This window comes from Eptatretus burgeri, chromosome 8, assembly GCF_056783735.1.
Source record: "Eptatretus burgeri isolate ZD-2024b chromosome 8, Ebu_testis_v1, whole genome shotgun sequence".
Taxonomy (NCBI): Eukaryota; Metazoa; Chordata; class Myxini; order Myxiniformes; family Myxinidae; genus Eptatretus; species Eptatretus burgeri.
Window position 1 is genome coordinate 26,671,696 of NC_140968.1, and position 20,000 is coordinate 26,691,695.

At 46.4% G+C, this 20,000-nt stretch overlaps 1 long non-coding RNA gene across 1 annotated transcript in view; it reads right to left on the reverse strand.

The window, feature by feature from the left end:
* Positions 1–554: 554 nt before the first annotated feature.
* Positions 555–20,000, reverse strand: part of LOC147021378 (uncharacterized) — a 147,028-nt gene continuing 127,582 nt past the window's right edge. Inside the window, exons 9-11 of the long non-coding RNA XR_015060778.1 lie at positions 16,385–16,480; positions 15,217–15,280; positions 555–1,358 (exon numbers count right to left, since the gene is read on the reverse strand). This is a non-coding gene — a long non-coding RNA (uncharacterized LOC147021378). The remainder of the gene's footprint in view (positions 1,359–15,216; positions 15,281–16,384; positions 16,481–20,000) is intronic.

Consider the following 20,000-nt stretch of genomic DNA (forward strand, 5'->3'; position numbering starts at 1 on the left):
GTACAGCACAGCCAAAGCATGAATGCCTAGTCGTCCCACTGCAGCAGGTAACGAGGCAAAAATAGACTTGAAACACTGCTGGAGACATCCAAAAAGACTGGCCAGCATGACCGCTTGACGCGGTTCATCGGAAATCACACCCAGCACGTGGGACGGTGCAGTGGTTTCAACAATACATGGATCTATATCCATATCTTCAAGTGTTTGTGTGTTAATACATTATTCTTTCATGTCCAAACCGTAGCATCTGGAGGCCCCACATTTTTGGTGTCGGTACTTCAGAATCTGGGTGAGGATTTAAGCTACCAGAGTCCATAGCTTTTCAATGTCAAACACATGCCAAAACTACCTCTGGGAAAAGCTTACCCTGCCAGACAATGCAGGGTATCCCCCCCCCACCACCACCAAGCAATGCTGGGTAGCCTCTGTTACTGTATATATATATATATATATATATATATATATATATATATATATATATATATATATATATATATATATATATATACATATATATACACATATATATACATATATATACACATATATATACACAATGAAAAATACAATTACAGAGTGTGGAAAATAAAATTTGGACAAGAGGTACATGCTCCTAAAATAGTCATTGTCCACGAAAAGAGTGGCCCAAACGTTCCGGCACATTGTTAATTATTACTACCAGGGTCCATGGCTCATTTAACCCTCCTCTAGACTCTTACTTTCAGAGGATAAGAATGCAAATAGTTTTAGTGTTCTTGTGTGAATACTTCTCCAACATTGCTGCTGTCTCAAACGTCACTGCATCTGCCAAGATCGATAAACAAATGGTTCCTGCCACCCCAGGAGCCAGCAATGTGGTTTCCATGGTTCTAGCAATCATCCGAGGGTAGCTTTTCTGGGTTTGTGAGAACAGGTTCTCTTGGGGCGACGAAGGGGGGGGGGGGTGAGCGAGAGAGCCATCAAAAATCAAATAACTGATTGTTGCATTCGGTAAGGAAAGTGTACTTGTCGTTCCAAACATGAGTGATCTGAGACATTACATTAAAAAAAACGAGTAACACTCCATGAAGAAGCAAACAAAATGGTTAAAAGGTATAATCATCATTTACCAAGAGAGGATGAGAAGTGAGTGTAGACACAGACAAGCTCTGCAATCGCTTGCGCGAGTTAACAAAGCAGCCATATTGTTTCTTGAGCCGTGAAGGAGTTCAAGCATCGCCTCATAAAACAACTAAAAAAAAAAAGAAAAGGCCAATGTTCAGAGATTCCGTCAGAAATTCAGGAGAGACGGTTCACTTTCCTTGTGCCATCACTTCTTTCCTCGACTCTCCAATGAAAGACATCCTTCAGTTCTGCTTCTGAGGAGCGGGTTGAGAAGCAAAGGAGGGGGGCAATGTAGAGATTGAGTGATGACAATATATGCTCACAGTCATTTTTTTATCAATGGCAGGACACGTACCATGCATGCACTAGGATCCCACAAAATATCTGCAGCCCAAGGGTTAAAGATGTACAATTGCCTAATTGCCTTTGGGCCTTAATTACCGACCACCCGTCTCGCCGCATGCTCCAGGAATTGCAAACGAGATACTTTGGGCTCGGCTGGGGGTTCGGGCTGAGAGTGGGAGAAACAGCCTTTTATTCCCTTTTCCTCAGTCTTATATCCCATCAACCAATAGTATTAAGCTGAAGGCCATCGTGATTTTCAAAGTTCACCCAAGCCTTTGAAGGCAGCTATCTACAAACGCTGTGTCCAATTTCCCAAGGGTGATTTATATTCTCGTAAGTATACTATTTTGTGTTGGAATGCTAACAGGCCGGTAATGTTGATCAACCTTTCACTGCATTGGAACTAATATCATGTAAACCACCTTCTCATGTATAATTATGTTGTTAAGTACAAATGTCATCATTACAAATGCACAGAGGCATCATCATTATCAATTCGTGTTTGTCTGGTTCGAATACATTAACCGAAGCAAAATTAGATTAAAAAAAATATTTAAATGCATCACACAAACATGTCATTTGAAGGGAGTGATGCATGAAGGGGGTGAAATGCAGGAAGATCAGTGCCTGGTAGTGTTCAGCCAAGATTCTCACATTGGGACTTCATACCAAGTTATTCCTACAAGATGGTTTGTAAAATATTATACATTTATCAAAGAAAACGACACCAAAGATTTCCTAACTTTGACTTCGTTCCTTATATGACTCCACATTCTTCTTTTTCTACAAATCGGTTCACAGAAGAGGTTAATGACGGAGTTGAGACATGGGTGAGAGTTCTGGGAAGTGAAGATCTTGGGACAAACAAAAACACATTTAGTGGAATTCAGGTTGACAAAGGGGAGAAGGATAAAAAGTTCAGGCAAAGCAACAAGATTAGCAAGAGTTATTAATTTTGTGTGTGTGTGTGTGTGTGTATATATATATATATATATATATATATATATATATATATATATATATATATATATATATATATATATATATATATATATATATATATATATATATATATATATATATATATATATATATATATATATATATATATATATATATATATATATATATATATATATATATATATATTGTCGCGAGTTCGCGCCCGCCGGCATGCGAGCGGCCACGTAACTCGAATCGCGGCACGTCGCCCACCGGACGGACAATTCCGTCGCCCACCGGACGGACAATTCCGTCGTGACCCTCTCGGACCAACGCCGGGAACCAGTCATGGGTGGGCCTTTCGGCCTCACCACGATCGTGCCAATCGGCCCCCCGCGTGGGATAGGGTTGTTCGCCAAATTCGACCTACCTAAGTACCCACACGGAGGGTAGACCGGGCGATCGCACCTCGCCGCAGGTCGACTTCGGACACGGGCCACTTTAAGCGACCCGTTCCGTACTATCGGGATAACCGAGCGGTGTTATCGTCAACCTCGACGGTTCCGATTAATTGTCGGGCGTATTTAGCCCACTACCAACCCTTTACGTGAAGTAAGATGGAGATTCAATCAAAGAAAAGACGAAGCGAAACGGGAAAAACAGTTCAACATGAGGCACATTTATTCCGCGGCAAACGGAAAGCACACATACAATTACAACAATTATGCACCAAAAGCAAATGTAAAAGAAACACAACAATTACGCACCAAAAGCAATTGCAACAAAAGAAACACAATGCAGATCTACTACCGACTACATGAGCACACGGCAACACTTACACAGTTTTACTTTACAGACGGCGCCGACAACACATATACTCAAAAGCAAAAGAAAAGGGACCACCCTCTACGACAAGGGGGCAGACGGACCTGGGGCCGAGACCGCGTGGAGCCTACCCGTCTTGTGATGAGCCGCAAAATGGCGGCGGTGCCCCGACTCCGCGCTCCTCCGCGGGTTTCGTTGGCACTGCTTGGAATGGGGTGGGAACGAGGGCCCCCTTTTCGCACTATCTCAGCGCGGGGGGAAACAGGGGGGGTTGTTGATGCTCTGGGGAAAGAGGATAGCTGGCTTGCTTGGGTCCCGCGACGAGCGACTCCACTGCGACTTCGAGCGCGTTGCCGGCTTCCCCTCTCTGCAGCTCCCCGACAGACTCCGAACCCCCGACAGACCGACTCTCCTCCAGACCCGTCTTGACTGCTGCTGCCACACTCCGCCGCCGCCACACCACTCCAACTTGCCCGAGCCTGAAACAGAAACTGACTGCCGCTGCCACACTTCGCCGCCGCCACACCTCTCCAACTCGCCCGAGCCCAAAACAGAAAACTGCCTCAATTCGCCCCGCGCTCGGCGCTTTATAGTGGTGTAGGAGATCCCATATGCAAATTTCCGGATCAGCATGGGCTCGGGGGTGGAGCCACGCTCGCCCATTGGACGGAGGAAAAGTGGGCGTGAACCTCCCCTGATCCTCGAATTTGCATATATCAATTCTACTCCGACGCGCCTGGAGGCGGGGCCAAATCGCCCCGCGCTTAATGATTGGATGGATCGGAAGTGGGCGTGAATCATTCCTGATCCGACTTCCCCTCGGAAAGGCCGCTCTTTGTACCCGCGGCTCAGCGCGCGCCCTGTACGAGGCCAGGACAGCCTGACGCTCGGTGCCCACAAGCGGTGCGGGAATGGCGGCAGAAGGAGGAGAGGTGAAGGTGGTGGAGGGTTTATTGTGGCGGTGATGGCCATGGCGACGCTTGGAATGGCGGTGATGTGATGTTTACGGGAGCGAGCCGTGACGGTAAAGGTCGTGGCTGTTGGCGTTGTTGTTGTTGTGAAGCGGCGTTGCGGTTGGTGGTTGTTGTGTGATGGTGGTTGAGACGTGGTTGGTTCAAAATAAAGATAGAACAGAAAAACGGCTATCTTAAAGGTTCGCAGCCCGAATTAATCACATTTATTCCCTCTAAACAACGGGTTTGGGGCTAACTACACATATACTTACAGAGATATCTCACCTACGGGACCTGAATGGTGGTTTGCAAATTTCCTCAACCACAACACTACCCCCTCCCCTTTTTACAGACTCGTCCCGAGTCGTCAAATTCTCGTGTGCCATCATGTGTAGTTCTCCCCTAGTACGTTTTACCTACGGATCCCTGAGTGCGACATTCATGGTATTCGTGTCCCCAAAATAAATAACCAGAGGGCTGAGTAACTACCTAAACACACCCACTCACACGGACGACTTAAATAAAATTGCCGGTGCTAAGACATACATGCTGGGGGCGCACTCATATGTACAGTACATCTGAACCTTAACTTACAAATTTTACACTAAACCATGGCCCAGGATCAATGGACTCCGCAAAAATAAAGCAGTTAGCAGGGAGCCAGGCTGCTCACATGCAGTCTCTGGCTCAAACAATGCAGGTGACAGGGAACGTGGCCGGCTGCTCACACGCAGTCCAAGGCCTTCCCTTTTTAACTGAACGCATGAACCACAACGGTGCATGGGCTGCACAAATGCAGTCTCCGTGCCAGCTCAAGTGGCACACGCAATGAGCACAACGGATAGATGGATGGATGGATGAATGGATGGACGCAAACACGGTGCACGGGCCGCCACTGCAGGCCCGTGTTGTAGCTGCCAACAGGGCAGTTCTTGCAGCTTGCAAACTGTTGCCTTGATCCTGGCGCACATGGAAATGAACAGGGGGGGGGGGGCAAAGCAAAATTGAACGGGACTGGTGAACAGGGGCAGTGGGCATGGCATGGCAAAGGCAGCAGGCAAACAAAGCTGGCAGACGAACTGGCCGGCACAGGCCTTGAAGAAAAACAGCCAGCCGGCAGATGAAGTGGGCCGGCACAGGCCTTGCAGCAACACAGCCAGCAGATGAAGCTGGCCAGCCTTTGCCGTTCAGTTGAGGTTGGTGGAGGGAGGTGCTGGCCACTCGGAAGGCGGGCTTGGACCTACCCTACGGTTTCCCTCCCAACCTATCGCCTTTGCCTGTCACTGTCCATACCCACTCCCTTAATTTGTGAAACCCAATTTAGCCCCAACTTATTAATTTTTTTTTCTATCACTATAATTCGTCCCCTAACCCCCTTTATCATCCTTGTTCGGCTAACCTATCATCCCAGCCTACTCCCAACCCCTGCGTTCCCTTCCCGGAGGGGAACAAGGGAGAGCTAGCGTCCTGTGTCGAGGCCCAACGAAGCCTCAGAATGGCCTCCCCAGACTTCAGCGATCTAATAACCCAAAGTGGGTCCAGCGGCCCACAACGAGAGCGAGGGGATGGATGGTGCGGAGGGGTACATCTCCTAATCTACCCGAACCATTAACTCTTAAACTACCCCGGGGCTTTCAACAAGCGCCTCTCGCTTAAACTATTGGTTCTAAAAACCCAGATTCCCGTTGCCTGTGTAGGTGTCCTCACAATTTCGGGCCTCGCCCCCCAATTTTCTTTCCGTGCCCTCACACGGTCTCATGGCTGGGAAGCGTGGCTCCCCTTGGCAGGCACGACCCTCTGCCGATTCTCCAGCTATGGCACCCCCGGGCACTACACTGCCTCCGAGCCTACCAGCTCCCTAAACACCGGGGAGTGCCCCCCTTGGCAACTCCCCTGAAACGCACACGTGGCAGGATGGCTTCCCAGGCCCCTTTCCGAGGGTCACCCGTGCCCACAACTCTGCCCACGCGGCTAATGGCGCCCCGGGCCCCCGCACCAAGCGGGCGCAGCCGTGCCCACTACGCTATCCCGGCCCCCCATGGGCCCTTGGCCTACTACGGCCGACTAGCCTGGTGCCCGGGGTACCCACTCAGCGATACTCACCTTTCGCAGCCACGCTCCCAGCCCGTCAACAGGGCTCCTGCACCCCTCCAAAAGGGTATCGAGCCTACTTTCCCACCAACAACAAAACGACCTCCATTTTTGTTAATTTGACTAACCCACTAACTCAGTCTACACTGACCCCGGGGTCCCTTGGGCGGGAGTCACTCCTCCCCCCAATCACTCATCGCACCATGCATTCCCCATTCGCTCCACTCACACAGACCCGCTGGCCTCACTCACTCACCAAGCACAACACAACTCACCAACTCTTCAACACACACGCCGCTGAATCCTGCCATCCTTCTAACTACCTCCCCTATCTAACTCGTGCTCCCACGTCGTCCCTTAAACTACAGCACGTTCCATTTAACACTACGCAGCTAAACTACGTCCCCTCTACACATTCACAAGTCTGTCCATGTCCTCAAAATCAAAAAAAAAATCATTTCCCATCCTAAAGCTCACAAAATCCCTCTACCTAATCCATTCCACGGGCCCCACGAGGACTTACCCCTGCCCCATGGAGCCGGTCTAACTAAGCTAACCCTTCCCCCTAACTAGTTCCATCCTGTGCCCAGGTCCAGGGGGTCTTCCACCCCTTGCCCAGGAAATCCTGTTCACCCGAAAGTGAGGCTTGCTGTTTTTTTTTTTTTTTGTTTGTCTTTTTCATCGCGCAGCACCAGCGCGGAAACTCACAACCTGCGCACCAGCGCGGCAATTCACAGCCGCGCACCTGTGGCGTGACGTCATGGCAGCCGTTCGCGTCTCTCGTCCCTCTTGGACGGTACCATCCGGCAGGGATTCACCCTCCTGCCGGATTCCAACCACACACGCAGCCATGACGTCACCCGGCGCATAAAAAAAACCACAAGCCTCACGTCTCGAGGGGTTCCCCACACGAACACATGTACTCTGCCCGTTGGAGCTTCACACACGCCCGCGTGGAGAACCCATCCGGTCCAAATCCGTAATCCTGCCTAAACTTTGTCCGTCCGCGGGATCGGCAACATTCACCGCGTGCGTTTCCGGACGGGGACTTCACTCTCGCAAGCGAGCACGTGGGGGCCTCGTGCGTTGCACAGCACGGACCTCGCGCTCGCTGCTGGGTGAACCCGGCACGGTGCTCAAAACATCTACAGCCGCTACTCGGCTTTCGTTCCTCTGTCGCCGTCGTCGCCGCCATTCCACATACGCACACCTGCGTGTCACGACGCTCACACTCCACACCATTACATTCACACTGGGAGACGCGGCTGCATGTTCACACATGCCCACCGACATCTCCCTTACACACAGCGACCTTGCACACGCTGTCTCTCTCACACTCGGCCACTCACTCACTCGTGCCATTTCCCTCACACAAACCATACCACTCACACACGCAGTGGCACTCACCCGCGGTGCCTCATCCACACACGGCGTGCTGGGGAGCACGCTCTTCGGCATACTCGCCACCACACCACTCACACCTTGCACCATACACACAGGGACAACCACACTGGGGATTCGTGTCCCCACAAGGGTGTCCGGGGCCTCTATACCGCCCAAGCTTTCCGTGCACCTGTTCGCAGCACTCCTCCCCTCGACCTCGCAAAGCACGACCGAACCCACCTGGTCGTGACTCGCCTCAATGGGGGCATACTCCCTCCCCTCGTTCCTGGAGGAGGCCATCCAACTGCTCGCACTGGGTCTCTACCCAGTCCGCCAGCTCCCCCTCATTATCCTCCACTACCTCTGTGTGTGTGTGTGCGCGTCTCTAACCCCGTCCAATTCACCCTCTATCCCCCGTGTCTCTTTACATTTATTAGTTTCTGTTGTCCCCTCGTGTCTATTAGTCTCTGCTTCTTTCTGGCGTCTTTCCCTTATCTTTACGTAGGTCAACCTTGCTTTCTCCTTAAGTCGCTCCCGTCCTTCCCTCTGTTTCACTCCTTGCTCTTTCACGATCTCCGCATACCTCATCCTTGCTTTCCGTCTTAATTGTTCTTTTCTCTCCCTCGCAATTCCTTTCACCTCGTCTCTTATCTCCCTCGTGCACGTCTCCGTCACCCCAATTAGTTTTTCCCTCTCAGTCACCGTCACGCTTCTCGCCCAACACGTCCCCCGAATTATTTTCTCCTGACCCGCCTCCACCGTGGGCCTGACAACCGTTGCACACCCTCCCAGCTCGTTCGCTCCCACACGTGGAGTCGCCATTTTGAGCTCCCCGGTTACTGCCTTCATGCCCGCCTGCAGGCTTCGGCCAATGTTCTGCGTCTCACCCCGCAGTTCTTTCATTTCTTCCTACATTTTGAGTGCGTTTGTTTCCATCTTTTCGTTCAAGCCTTTTATTTCGTTTTTCATTTCATTTGTGTTTGTATCCATTTTCGTTTTCACTTCGTTCATTTGCTTGTTCATGTTCGCATTCATCTTTGCCAGCATGGCGAATAGCTGGGCCATGTCGGGTGCGCTTGGGTGAGCCGTTTCAGCAGGGATCGGGAAGGGTTTTGGTGGAGAGGGGGAGGGAGGTGTCATACACCGCGGCCGCCGCCGCACCTATATCGGGCCCCGGGTTCAGTTGGGAGAGTTCGTCCTGTACAACCAACATCAGTCCTGTACAACGCCGGGAACTAGTCACGGGTGGGCCTTTCGGCCTCACCACGATCGTGCCAATCGGCCCCCCGCGTGGGATAGGGTTGTTCACCAAATTCAACCCACCTGAGTACCCACACAGAGGGAAGACCGGGCGATCGCACCTCGCCGCAGGTCGACTTTGGACACGGGCCACTTTAAGCGACCCGTTCCGTACTATCGGGATAACCGAGCGGTGTTATCGTCAACCTCGACGGTTCCGATTAATTGTCGGGCGTATTTAGCCCACTACCAACCCTTTACGTGAAGTAAGATGGAGATTCAATCAAAGAAAAGACGAAGCGAAACGGGAAAAACAGATCAACATGAGGCACATTTATTCCGTGGCAAACGGAAAGCACATATACAATTACAACAATTATGCACCAAAAGCAAATGTAAAAGAAACACAACAATTATGCACCAAAAGCAATTGCAACAAAAGAAACGTCATATAACGTCATATAGGCTATATGGCATTTCGCACTCCTCGGATTATCCATATTTTAATGAAATCAGCGTAAAAACAAACTTGAGGGGGGCGCCACGGGCAAGGTGTTCGAGATAGAGCAAATTGGTTTCAAGAGTTTAGGTGGGGAATGACCTCAAGATTATGCATAAAAAATATTATTCATCCGAGCTCTCAAAGTTTGGGCGGTCGTATGATTTTTATGTCAAAATTCGCAATTTTCTAAGTTTGTGACCTTGGGACGAAAATGAAAAATCGAGCTCCGTGGGGCTATGCAGGTGCCATTGGGCTAACCAAATACCGAAACCACTGCCAAATTCGACAAACCCCCCCGGAGAAGATGTAACTTGAATCCGGCTAACCCATAAAAACACATGTTTTTTGGGCGTGGCTCCGCCCATAATGGGCGCACCATGCCCATTCTCAGGAAAACACAACTCGATCATGATATAAACCTCCCACCAAAATTTTACCAGGTCCGATAATAGGATTCTTTGGTGGGTTCAGGAATTGGTATATATCTTCTTCTTCTTCTTCTTTCAGCTGCTCCCATTAGGGGTCACCACAGCGGATCATCCGTATGATCCGCATAGTGATTTGGCACGTTTTACGCCGGATGCCCTTCCTGACGCAACCCTGGTTGCCTATTACGACGCAGGGATAAGGTACACCTATTTTAACCGGGGTATACACCGGCCCAATATACTGGTACTCATTTTGCCGACCTCGGAAGGATGACAGGCTGAGTCAACCCCCTGGTGTATTAATTCAGTGGTCCAACGGGGCTTGAACTCAGGACCTTTTGGATCCCAAGCCGCTGCCCTAACCACTGCGCCAACACCAGGCTAGGAATTTGTATATATATATATATATATATATATATATATATATATATTTTCTGTTCAGGATACCCATTATCAATAAAATAGTCTTGATGTCTCAATTTCAGCATGGAGTGCATCTGTGGAGCAGATCATTCTTGCTTGATTGACCAATATATCAATCAATCCAATCTTGTATCTTGAGGTACTGTAAGAGTCCCACCTCATATAATGTCCAGTAAAAGTAGACTTACGGTCGACTGTGGTTTTATAAGCATCGGCCAATTTCTCAACTAAGACGTCCGAGAAGGAAAGTACGCCGGAGCATTCCATCTCTAAGGTGAACTCTCGGGATGGTTGGAGAGAGTTCAGGTGTGCCAAGAAGACTTTACATGCTGAGGTTGATGTGAAGACACCAAAGATGTCATCCACGTACCGATAATAGATGGAAGGGGGTTGAACTCCAGGATGTGGATCTGCAAAGACATGTTTTTCACAGTAACCTGCAAAGACGTTTGCCAAGACGGGGCCGAGAGGGGATCTCATCGCTACACCATCCATCTGAGTATACTGTACATTGAATCATCAAAGCTGACCTCAACAGAACGGGTCGCCATATTCATTAATTCGATGAAGACAGACTCAGAGATCGGTGGAGGTGTCAAATCACTGTGATACAGAAGTTGCGTGCAGATTTCGATCACTTCTGTCAGTGGGACATTCGTGAATAGACCGGTTATATTATATGAGCACATTGTGAAATTCTCGTTGAGGTGTGTAATGGACTGTATGGCATCGGCGAAGGTGAAGGAATCCACAATTACATGTTCTGAGACACTGTCCAGTGCACTGGCTGCAGTAGTTCGCATAACCATCTGTGAGTTGATGCTGTGCAGAGCCAGTCATTGAAAGGACCGGCCATAGAAGAACACGATCTTTATGAGTCTTTGGCAGACCATACATCCTCGGTCTTTGTGATCCAACAGGTCTAATTGTGTCGTAAACCTCCCTCGAGAGGTCTCCTCATTTGCAGAGTTGCAATAGTCTTTTCGCCATTTGTTTCTCCAAACGAGAATGTGTGGTCACATTCAGTTGTATTTCCCAGCTGTTGGAAGTTGGACAAGTCTGTCAGGAGGGTGATGAGTGGGTCCAAAGTGAGGTGGTGGTAGAACTTTCAAATCGATTCCCTCTGACCACCTCATTTTGCCACCACACCAGGAGATGATGCCACACTGGCTGTGTAACTTTTTGTCCACAAAGGCTGTACATGTTGTGTCAGAAAATTGGCTGCATGTGCAAAAGTAAGGAAATTTTAAAGCTTTGTCAATCACCCTCTGGACACCACCATTGTCAGGAAATATTTGAAATCAACGATGATTTAAATACTTGTTTTTCTCTTCCACAATGCTCCTTATGTTGGCCACGAGTGAGAACATGGGATTGCTGTACACCTTTCAATAACTCGCTTTGTCACTTCTGGAGCAATGCCCTTCTTTACAATCCATGCTAGCTTCATCCTCCTATACATAAACAGCTGGGTCGTCTTGTGACCTGAGAACATGCAGGAACGGATGTGTTTGGCGATTAATTGGAAGAACGAGATTTCTGCCTTGATCATAGCGTTGTCCATCCTTGGGGAAAGCTTTCTTTGCGAACGATGCCACGGATACGCTGCTCCATTTCTGCTTCTCCCTCTTGGCCTGCAACTTTGTTTGAAAGTGCATGTTGATGTCGTACTTGCTTGATGATGTCACATTTCCATGGTGAAATCAGGCCGTGCAGTGCATCTACTGGTCTCCCAACCAATACAGTCAAAGCAATTTGTGCACTGCAGCAGAGACTTGCTTGGAGAAACTGCAGCTTGGCTGGAGCCCTCCCGGTTTCCCATTTCATGGTTCTTTCTTGTGACGATGGCTCATGTTGCTGTCTGTGCCATTCATTGAACAAGTTATGAAGGTAATGGTTTCTGGTGCACATGTGCAGAGAGAAAAAGAAAAAAGTCTCACTTGAAGTCTCGATTTGCGTGAGATCAGAAGCTAAACCGTGGCTGAATGTCTGCTAGTATTGCTTGAGGTTATAATTTGCTGAAGCCCGTGAGAATGCGTTTCCCTTCCTTGAGTCGATTAAAGGTATAGACGTACGTCTCACAGGTAGACCATGAAGCCCATTACATGTAAGGGTCTGCAGTCACATGGATGTACGATAGCCAATTGTATCTTACATTGGCTGCGCAGACACTCGTCCTTCCAATTAATTTATCGGCCTATATTGATGCAAAATTCGAGTGAAATGATATTTCTATGTTGAGTGTGCCAAATCATATTACTAGTTCAATAAATTGGTTGTTGAATACCATGTTAGGATGACTAGACAGGCCAATATCGCCTCTTCCGATGTCGGTATCCTCCTTCGACTGGACTGGGTGGTCTTGTTCGACTGGGTCTATGTTCTGTGATCCCAGTTTATTATTTGATCATATTGTAATTTAATCCGTTAATATATGTATACACTATACTTACTGTATATAGTAATGACATTATAACATGTATTACTGTTTCTGCTCCCAATATAATCAAAAGTAGCATCCGTTGAAGACAAAGTCTTCGATATCCCCCACCATAGTAAATGAGGAGAAGTAGCAAAAGGCACCAGTTCAATTTATTCTTGATGTGTGTACCAAATTTCATAAAGAAATAGTTAATAGTTTTGCAACTATGCTCTGGAAACAAAGGTTAACCTCAATTATTTCTTAATACCCAACTTGTTCCCATGGAAAGTGACATTTTTTGGGGGGGAAATCTCTAAATATCAAAAGGCACCAGTTCACCACTTGCTTGATATGTGTACCAAATTTCGTAAATATATCTTAAGGGGATTTGTAGTTAAGTTCCAGAAACGAAATGTGACGGACGGACGGACGTACGGACGGAACCCATTTCTAAATCTCCCGCCAACTTAATTGGTTGCTCTCCATTTCCCAAGAGGATTCCAACGGTGTGCAATATAATGGGGTTACTGTCAGTGGGGTCGATTTTATCGATCGACAGACAGGCAGACAAACACAGAATACATATATATATATATATATATATATATATATATATATATATATATATATATATATATATATATATATATGGAAGGACGTGGCTGCAATGATGTTGCAGTGCCCCTGCAGATTAGGGCAAGGATTTGTAATTTGACCAGGGTGTGAGTGACAATCAAACTGCTATTGAAATAAAGACACCATTGGATCTTCAATCGGTTATCGTTGTGAGAAAACGAGTCCCCAGATGAACGTCCACCCAAGGGCTGTCTCACTTGTCGATTTCCGTACCTGTGAAGTCCCAATCAGACCGTTTATCGAGGATGGAATCCAGACTAGGCCGCAAAAAGGTAAGTGTGTTACCTGTGCACTGATCTTGTTGAACCGGTGGCAGGGTGATCCGTGCACTAAATTCTTACCAAAAAGATAACCGAACTTAGGAGGGCAATTTTTTTAAATGGCATACCACTTCACAATGGCCTAGTCTTTTCGAAAGCTGCCATGGGATATTCAGCATCCCGATTTCTGTCCCGATTGAAAGGACGGTATGGTTACAATACAAGATGCCCCTTCCAGTATTTCGCTAGGATTGCAGTTTTCTTCAAGGAATCAACTGCATGGGGGAATTAATTCATTATTACCAGAGAGCTCATTGGCGAGCACACTACGCCGTTGGATGTCTTCCTATTCATGGAGGCCTTCCATCCAAGTTCTGCTCCACCCAGACTCGATTCCGCTTTGCTTTCGAGATGAGACGGGATAGGGCATCGTTAAGTCAATGCATCATATGTGAGATACAGTCGAGACAAATTTCTGGTTGCCCTGCCCGAGGTAGGCCTACTTTATAAAACCCACACGTGCTGGGAGCCGAATGCAAATTAAAACCACTGGCAAGATTTTTCTTCATTGCCAAAGTAATATCGACGCCTGGCTGGTTTATATCACGATTTGTATTTTCCATGGGACACTCGTTAGCTCGTCCATGGGAAAGGAACACACATAGCTACAGTGTGTGTGTGTGTGTGTGTGTGTGTGTGTGTGTGTGTGTGTGTGTGTGTGTGTGTGTGTGTGTGTGTGTGTGTGTGTGTGTGTGTGTGTGTCCATTGATTGTCTGCTTGTACAGCATTAGCCCTATAATAAAGCAAGCAGTTTAATGCAGTGGGGTTCACATGTGGATCGCAACAGTTTAATGCAATAAATGAATATTACCGAAAAACTGCGGTTTCCAGTGACCTCGTCAACCGCTGAACGTGCTCTGCTTAGGGTCACTGAACGATGGTCTTCATTTTGACCCTAACGTGAATATAATGTAACCACGAACTCCAACTGCTACTGTTAGGCCTATTAGCCGCTTGGAAAGGCCAAGCAGGCAGTAAAAAAGGTTCCGTAATTAGGTGCTATTGGAACATCCCATGCAGAGGTCCTTTGCCGTATGGCTGTATAATGCTTTGGTGGTTGGTTAGAGTGAGCAACAACATTTTGTGCACGTCTTGGTACAAGCTGAAATAGAAGGAACCAAAATCTCACCATTAACGAGAAGCTGTGAATGGTATCGGTGACAACTGTTATCACTTGGGAAAGGGCACCGGAGTACGTGACCTTTTTTGATCTCTGAAAAATCTGTCGTGACTTTTCATCCAGAACAGGTGAACGCGGAAGCTTGATGGTTTGAAAAGTGCTTGTTTAACATGACACCAGGATATGGCGAATTGGCTCGGTAAGTCTAATTAAGCCCATCTCTCCTGCCATCTGAGGGCCCCGACGTTCGATTCTGCCTATGCATGTCCTTTCAGTCTGCCATAACCATGTAGTGTTTGAGTATCTGAAAAGGTTCAACTATACTTGCATTTAAATGTCATACCTTTTACATAAATGGCTTTTGCACAAATGGCAAGGGTGAGACATTGTGATTCAAGGAACGAACACTGGAGGGTGTTAGTGATTTAGGACTTGCAAAACTACTGTTAGAGGAAGTTTGACTAGATCACCAGCTATACTTACTCTTGCTTTGTGAAGCGTCCCCAGGAATCTTGATTACGTGTTCACAGGATGACTGGCTTAACACCTGCAGAAGCAGGTATGCTTTGAGCTCTTACGCACAGAAACATTTTGATTTCATGATCGGCACAGGACAAGTGGATGAGACAAAAGCACATATCAACAGTTGCAGATGTGAAAACATATATCTGCAAAAAAAAAAAGTGATGTCAGTGATGACACCACCATGGATATTGAGTGTAAAAATAGGGGGGGGGGGGGAAAAACATGCATGCACGCACGGCTGCACGCGCACACACAATAACTAGCAAAAATGCCTTGGCGTCCAATTACAAACTTCTGGCTAAAGCAACTACATGTTATCCACAATCACTACGCTCGAGCATTCAACAAACCTATCCAAGAGAAAAGATAATGGATGAGTGGCTCACAGAAGGTAACACTTTCCTCATTCCAAAATCTTAAGAAGCCAAACTACATCACAAGTATAGACCAATAACATGTCTACCAACAACATACAAACTTCTAATGGGAAAAATCACAGAATTTATGTCCCACCACGTAACACACCAAGGAGGTCTAGAGGTAGAATAGAAGGGATGCAACAGAGGATGCTATGGAACAATAGACCACCTACTACGAAACAAGACAATCCTAGAAAATTGGAAAAACGAGAAGAACCAAATTCCCCACAAACTGGATAAACTACAAAAAAAGCTTTTGATAGTGTCCCACATTCGAGGATGATAAAATGCATGCAAATGTACAAGATAAACCCCCAAAGCTACCAACCTCAAGGTAAATGGCCAAGTCTATTGTAGCATTTCCGTTTATAGCCTGTACCAAGGACTTGAGGGATACACAAGGAACTTTGGCACAGGAGAAGGTCGTTTGGCTCATCATACCTGTGCTACACCAACACCGGATGCCATCACCCATCCATACTTGCTCCCAACAAGTTCTGTAAATATCTCTGTACGCATCTATCTCCAAAGCATCGAGGTATGTATCGAATTACAAATGAAACATATCGACTCTTTCTGCTGCCACCACATCAAAAACAACACAAGCACATTCCTAAGATGTTCTAGAACATGAAAAGTAACCCGTACATGTTTGTTAGAAAGTGTTAAAGGGCACATGAAACCTCAGTAATGTTAGGAGTACAAACCAGCGGATGGTGTTGGCTCCCGGTGTGTGTTTGCCTTCCAGCCGAAGCTGTCAGCACGACGTGGAGTGGGATGCACCCTGTACTCTGACAGAGTGGCTGAGGATAGCACAAGGAAAACGCCATCTCTTTGTCATCTACATTCCAGATGACTGAAAGCAACATTCATTTTTCAATTTGTGGTGTTTATTTTACCTTTTGCTCATCTGAGGTGGTTTTCTTTACTTTACATTCATTTATTAGGTGCGCCATGTTGCATGTGACTAGTACTCGTGACAGATTTCAAGAGTGTAAGTACTCGTAAAGTATGCGAGATTGTTTTTGCATCATGTCAGTGATGTTATAAAGATCCACATATCGGTTTAAGCAGCCATTGAATGATCTACCCGACACAACCCCCTGACCTACCTCCAAATGATTTTCTGTAACGATGTCTCATTGTTGATAAATAGGGTGGAAAATAATTGTTCGGGGATCACTCAGAAAACTTTGGTGATATCCTTTTCATAAGGAATGAGTCCCATTGCACATCCTTGGTGTCTAATCCCTAAACAACTCGAAGGGCAGTCGGTAGAGCGCATACCTCCGCCACGCAATGCCTGTTCCACAAGAACATATCGGGCTGAATACATTTTTGAAATATCATGCTATACAGTATTGTATCGTTTTTGGCCCCATCTCTCAATGGTGAAGAATCACCTTTAAAATTCTAGTAGTTGGATCTGGATCTGGATCTTCACAAAAATCTAAATCAATTCTTCCTTGCCACACATCCAACATCTCCACCAAGTTTCATCTGAATCAGTCCACAACTTTTCGACATATCGGTTTCCCCCGATCTCTCAATGGTGAAGAATCACTTTTAAAATTCTAGTAGTCGAATCCAGATCAAGATCTTCACCAAAATCCAATCAGTTCGTCCTTGTCGCACTCCGAACCTGTCCACAAAATTTCATCCGGATCCGTTCACAACTTTTTAAGATATCCTGCACACAAACAGACAGAAAGGAGTGAAAACATAACCTCCTTCACCTTCGGTGGTGGAGGTAATAAGAAACCTTTCTTCTCTTTTCATTGCCATTTTATCCCGACACCTCGTTCTTCCATCAGCATAGATCTGAAACGGCTGAAGCCATCAATGATCAGCCATGACTCATGAGCAGATTCAAATATAGTATGATGATGATGATGATGATCATCATCATCATCGGGTCGACTGAAGAGGGATATATCTTTCTTAGCTTTCCCACCAACTAACTTTGGGGGTTAGACGAACAGTCGCCACTCCTATTAGTGTCGTTTGAAGTCACAGTACCTTCCATTAGATTGGCTGCAAAAAAGCTGAAGAACTTCAATCTGTCCTATAAATGCGACGACTCTTAGTCTGTCTCCTACCTCTTGGCCTGCCTGGCTTGATTGGACCTACAAGGAGAAAGACACCCGCCAGTATAGCGCTCTGGGTCACAGGAGGCAGGAGCACACAAACTCCCCACGACGATCAAAGTGGTAGTCGTGATCGGGGAAGACGATAAGTGTGACACAGCACACATGCAATTAAATGAATACAATTTTTGATGATAACAATAAGAATGTAATCTTGATATGTGGACTTGATACAAAATACAACAAGGATATGGATCAGTTATGATTCATGTGTAGCATTTGGTCCAAAGTTTGCTTCATTTTTAGGTGCCCTTTGTATAATGTGGGAGAAATTGAGAATTTCCTAAGATTGTCGGCCCACAATGGAATACTCTTTTCGTAAGGCACCCTGGAATATTTAACGTCTACCTACGAATTATAGCAGATGGAACACCCGGCGTAATGTTCCTCCAAAGGACAGCACACTCATTGCTGCAACTACAAACCTGAAAATCGGCAGCATGGTTGTTTATAGTCAGGTCAGGAATCGAACTCAGATGAGATAGCTCAAGGTTGAATGTGCTGCATCTGAGCAATCTTGTCAGCCATCAGCTCTGATAAACACATCTTTATTGTTATCCTCATTATATAGTATTATCACTTACATGTGAAAGTCTCACGCAGTGTCACCTGTCATTGTCAATCTGCTATTTTTACGTGCCCATTACGTAACCTGCTAGTCTGCTGAGGATGCTCTGCACTTTGTTTTTCAGAGAGCAGTGCAGCGTGTGGCTGTGACAGCTGCATGTAGAGATTCCGTTAAAGCAGTGGAACCCAAACGAGGCGTTTGAGCAGCTACAAATCAAACTAACGGCGACACATTAAGCTGCTCCAAAGCTTAGAAGTACGACGGAGCTCGGTCGAAAGCAAAGTTGTGTGAGTGCGGTCAGTTTACGATGTAGAGTCACGTGTAGAACACACACTTTCCATGCTCGGGCATGCACATTGCATATAAAGGTCGTCATTCAAGCGTGCATCAAGGTCGTGACCATTTCAATTGGTCACAGGGCCAAACGGTCCTATTGCCTTATCTCATCACGTCATTGTGAAGCTGGTGAAATGAAATTCCGAGACAGTGTGTACTTAGTTTCACATTCATGCCTTGCAATAAGATCATACATGAAAGCTACTTCCACATTCAGGTCCAGTAATAACGAAGAGCACACCACAAACCTACTTCCACATTCAGGCCCAGCAATAAGAGCATACATGAAACCCACTTCCACATTCAGGCCGAGCAATTAGAATATGCATGAAATGCACTTCCACATTCAAGCTTAGCAATTACACCATATATGAAACCTACTTCCATGTTTAGGCCTAGCAATGACAGAGCATGTATGAAACCTATTTTCACATTCAAGACCAGCAAAAAGGGAATACCTGAAACCTACTTCCACATTCAGGCTTGGCAAATAGATCATACATGAAACTTAATTTCACATTCAGGACGAGCAACTAGAGTATATATGAAACGTATTTTGTATTCAGGGCCAGCAACATAAGCATACTTGAAACTTACTTCCACATTCAGGCCGAGCAATTAATTTTCAGTTTTAACAAATCTTCTGTTTTGACCCCTGTGACCCGGTCTCCACCCCTGGAGCATGAACCGTGAGCCAAATCCAAAAATCATTGCATATTTCATGCATCCCCCAATGTTGATTGTATATACAAAGTTTCATTTAAAATATGCCCGTAATTGCACTTTTCAGTATTTGACCTTTTGACCCCACCCAATGGACGGGGCAAACACTGACACTGCTCTTGCACCTTCATACCATATAGTGATCATAACTACAAAGATTGGTGAATTTCTGCCTAACCGTTTAGAAGGAGACAGCGTGGTGAATGGACAGATGGACAGACAGACAGATTAACGGAGCAGATTACAATATCGCCCTCATTTTTAGCTCACCTGGACTTTAGTCAGGTGAGCTTATGCATTTGAGCAGTGTCCGTCAGTGAGTCAGTCGGTCAGTCCATAAACACTTCAGCCATTGTCGCTTAAACGAAACACAATTTTGATGAAACTTGGCTACAAACTTCATATGATTTTTTTTCAAAAAGCATGGGGATAATTATACGACCCATCATTTTGTGGCTTGATATTTAAGTGGATAATGCTTTGTTGCATTGCCCTCACATGTGTGGGTTCAAATCTACTGTCCACTCAATGGAAATTTCCACACTCCAA